Consider the following 5,003-nt stretch of genomic DNA (forward strand, 5'->3'; position numbering starts at 1 on the left):
GGTGTGGGGGTTTTGTTTTGTTTTGTTTTGTTTTAAGGCACATGTTTTGTGCCTAACTTCTCAAGGCTTTATTTCCAAACAGCAAATAAAATAAATAATAAAGAATTTGGGTGATGTTAATTGTTGGTTTATTTGTTGATTTGTTCTTCAAGTAGAATTTCACTATGTAGCCCAAGCTAGCCTTGAACTCAATTTATATCTCAGGTTGGCCTCAAACCTGAGATTCTCCTGCCTCCAGCTCCCAAATGTGAGAAGAATGACTTTAATGCATAACAGAAATTCACATTTTCCAGTATCTATTCAGAAGACATTCTTTTTTATAATTTTGTCTTAATAACATCATTCCTCTTTGGTTGAATTTCTTTTGTGTTAGCCTCAAAGTCAAAGTATTTTGTTGTGATTAGAATCTTTAAATGATAAATGCATGTTTTTATGGAAAATAATATGTAAAACAAGTTAGCTCCAGGCTATTGTGAGAGTTTTGTTTTTCAAAGTTTATGGGTTTGTCTCTATTGCGAAGACCAAGCTGGCCTTCAATTCATTGTCCTCCTGCCTCAGCCAGAATGACTGACAAGATTCTAGGCCGCATCAAGCTCAGTTGATACACTTTTTAGTAAATTCTTCAAGAAGAAAATTATTCAGGTAAATGTCAACATCTTTTTTGTACTGAATTAGCAGATGAAAGTGTGTTTCTCGTATAGTGTGCCACACCCTGTTTTGATACATGTGTGCCTGTGGAATGGCTCCATCAATCTCTGCAGCATGTGTTCTTTCATGCCATTTATGGAAGAAGCACAACCCACTCAGACATTGTCAAGTATAAATGTTGTTCCTAATTATAGGCATTGAAGTGCAGAATACTTCTCTTGATTTCATTCCTCTTAGTTAAGTGAAATGTTGTGTCCTTTAACAAAGAGCTGTCTAATCGCTTCATCCCCACTCCAATTGCCACCAACATACACAAACACATACTCACACACATGCACATATACACATACCCAAACCTACACACACTCACATACTCACACAGATGCACACTCACACAGATATACCCACAGACACACTCACACACAGGCATACTCACACACACATGCACATGCACACCCACACACACATACATGTACACTTGCACACACACACACACATACACACACTTACACACATACAAACAGATACATTCATGCACATACACACACATACACACACACATTCTCTCTCTCTTTCTCTCTCTCTCTCTCTCTCTCTCTCTCTCTCTCTCTCTCTCTCACACACACACACACACACACACACACACACACACACACACACACACACACCAGCCCCGGTAGCCTCTCTGTCATGAGGCTGATAGAATGTGATGCCATAGTTCTTTGTTTCCTTTTCCTGTTCTTATTCTTTCTATTCTGTCTAATATCTAGATCAAAGGTGATTTATCACAAATGATGTTGTACATGGTTAGGGTTGTTTCTTTGACATAGGGAAAAAAATTTTTCGAGACAGAAATTTCACTGTATAGCCTTTGCTGCCTTGGAACTCCCCTCTGTAGACCAGGCTGGCCCCCAACCTCATGGAGACTGCAGTAATTATGTAGCTAGATTGACATAAGTGTCCATTGGTACTCGAACAGTACTGTGTGCTGAACAATCCTGAGTGCTGGGAATTAAAGGCCTGGGCTGCCACCACCCAGTGCCATGGGAAAGTCTAATAGGGCAAAGTTGACAGTTTGCTTTTTATTCTTTCTTCCAAATATGAAAAAAAAAATTCCAAGAGACCTTTAGAGTGAAAAGTTAATCAATTAGCTGGGCATTAATCCCAGCACTGGGGAGGCAGAAGTAGATGGTTCTCTACACAGTGAGTCCCAGGCAACCAGGGCTGCTGAGACAGGGGATTGGGGACGGGGAGAGATGGCTTATAAACTAAATAAAATTAAATAATTTTCTCTAAAATTATAAATACAGTTTAAAGGCTATTTTCTTTAATATCTAGATGTTCTCGCAGTAACTCCAAGCTTTAATAATGCTTCTACATTTGTGTGTTATATTACTTTTAATGTATAATATCTACCAACATAATATTTAAGTTACCTAACATATGCTGTGTGAATGCTAGCCTTTACTTTTAATTTACTGCCTTCTTTCTTTATAATTTGAAAGGCCAAATCACTTTGTATAACAAGCTATAAGTGTTCACGACCATTATTAATTATTATTGTATTTTACTCTTATAATGCTTGCATTCCTAGACTTCCTACATTATGAACATACTGAGATGTTTCTCCTTATGAAGCGCACAGAAAGTGCAGATTTATATTTGATAATGACTATTCGGCTCAACAACGCCATGAATCATATACTTCTGTTGTGCTGCTGACGTGTATTTGGGGAGAAGGAGAGCTTTTCACTTCTACCACAGACTCTGCAAAATGGCTATGAATGTCAGCTAAAGTAGCCCTTTGTACAGTGAGTCTCCCAAAAACCATAGCTTTAAAACAAGGGCAAAATTGGGTAGAGTTCCTTCTGTTTCTATTTTGTGAAATAGTTTGAGGAGTATTGGTATTAAGTCTTCTTTGAAGGTCTGATAAAGCTGTGCACTAAACGCATCTGGTCCTGGGCTTTTTTTTTGGTTGGGAGACTATTGATGACTGTTTCTATTTCGTTATGGGATATGGGACTGAGATTCCACCTCACACCAGTCAGAATGGCTAAGATCAAAAACTCAGGTAACAGCAGATGCTGGCAAGGTTGTAGAGAAAGAGGAATACTCCTTCATTGCTGGTGGGATTGCAAGCTGGTACAACCACTCTGGAAATCAGTTTGGCAGTTCCTCAGGAAATTGAACATAATACTACAGGAGGACCCAGCTATACCACTCCTGGGCATATACCCAGAAGATGCTCCAACATATAATAAGGACACACGCTCCACTATGTTCATAGCAGCCTTATTTGTAATAGCCAGAACCTGGAAAGAACCCAGATGTCCTTCAACAGAGGAGTGGATACAGAAAATGTGGTACATCACACAATGGAGTACTACTCAGCTATTAAAAACAATGAATTCATGAAATTCTTAGGGAAATGGATGGATCTGGAGAATATCATCCTGAGTGAGGTAACCTAATCACAAAAGAACACACATGGTATGCACTCACTGATAAGTGGATATTAGCCCAGAAGCTCAAAATACCCAAGATACAATCCACAAACCACAAGAAACTCAAGAAGGAAGACCAAAGTGTGGATACTTTGATCTTTCTTAGAAGGGGGAACAAAATACCTATGGAAGGAGTTGCAGAGACAAAGTATGGAGCAGAGATTGAAGGAAGGACAACCCAGAGACTTCCCCACCTGGAAATCCTTCCCATATTCAATCACCAAACCCAGATACTACTGTAGATGCCAACAAGTGCTAGCTGATAGGAACCTGATATAGCTGTCTCCTGAGAGACTCTGCCAGTGCCCAACTAGTACAGAAGTAGAGGCTCACAGCCATCCATTGGACTGAGCACAGCATCCCCAATGAAGGAGCTAGAGAAAGGACCCAAGGAGCTGAAGGGGTTTGCAGCCTCGTAGGAGGAACAACAATATGAACTAACCTGCAGTACCCCCAGAGCTCCCAGGGACTAAACCACCAACCAAAGAATACACATGGTGGGACTAATGGCCCCAGCTGCATATGTAGCAGAGGATGGCCTAGTTGGTCATCAAATGGGAGGAGAGGCCCTTGGTCCTGTGAAGGTTCTATGCCCCAGTGTAGGGGAATGCCAGGGCCAGTAAGCAGGAGAGGGTGGGTTAGTGAGCAGGGGGAGTGGGGAGGGAATAGGGGATTTTTTCGGAGGGGAAACTGGGAAAGGGGATATCATTTGAAATGTAAATAAATAAAATATCTAATAAATAAATTAAAAAAAAACCAAGGGCATAAAATATCCCAATATGGAAATGTGATGATTTGTATATTCTTGGGCCAGGGAGTGGCACTATTAGGAGGTGTGGCCTTGTTGGTGTAGGTGTGTCACTGTGGGCAGGGCTTTAAAACCGTCATCCTAACTGCCTGGAAGCCAGTCTTCTCTTAGCAGCCTTCAGATGAAGATGTAGAACTCTCACTATGCCTGCCTGGCAGGCTCCCACCTTGATGATACTGGGCTGAACCTCTGAACCTGTAAGCCAGCCCCAATTAAGTGCTGTCCTTATAAGAGTTGCCTTGGTCATGGTCTCTGGTCACAGCAGTCTTCTAACTAAGACAGAAACTAATATAAAATGAAGCCATATTCTTTTCTTTTTTCTTTTCTTTTCTTCTTTTTGCTTTTGAGGGTGGTCTTTGTTGTTGTTTGGGGAGGGTTGTTTGGTCGTTTTGTTTTGTTTTGTTTTGTTTTGTTTTCAAGAAAGGTTTCTTGTGTAACAGCCTGCTGTCCTGGAACTCACTCTGAGATCCTAAGGCATAGTCATAAAAGGAAGCATACACGTAGGCATCTGCCTCCTCCACAGAATCGAATGCTATGTCCATATCCACACTCACCTACATTCTTATCTGCAGTCTTTACTTTGTATCTATCTAAAGCAATGAGAGATAAGGTGAGCTAACGTCCACATGGACAGTGAGTGCTTTGGCTGGCCTTGCCATTACTGACAAGGACAGCTATTCTCACCTGTAACTCACTGCCACTTGCAGCACTGAAGGACAATCTCAAGCAACCATCCCACCTATCCAAAGCCATCTCCAATGTGTTCCCCAGTGGAAGAGACCTCCTAAGGAACCGCCAAAAAAAAGTGCTTCCTGGTGGATCCTAAATGAAAGAATAAAACTCACCACCTCAGAGGCGGGAGGATGACCATGAGTTCAAGGCCAGGCTTGTCTACAATCACTCCAGTAAAGGATTGCTCATGGTGGATTATTGGGAAGAAAATGCAGCCTTGAGAGCACTGGCAACTGGAGAAGAGAGCACTGGCAGCTGGACAAGGGCGGGTTATTTAAAACTTTTCACAAGCTTTTTTTGACCATCTCCTT

This window comes from Mastomys coucha, unplaced genomic scaffold, assembly GCF_008632895.1.
Source record: "Mastomys coucha isolate ucsf_1 unplaced genomic scaffold, UCSF_Mcou_1 pScaffold22, whole genome shotgun sequence".
Taxonomy (NCBI): Eukaryota; Metazoa; Chordata; class Mammalia; order Rodentia; family Muridae; genus Mastomys; species Mastomys coucha.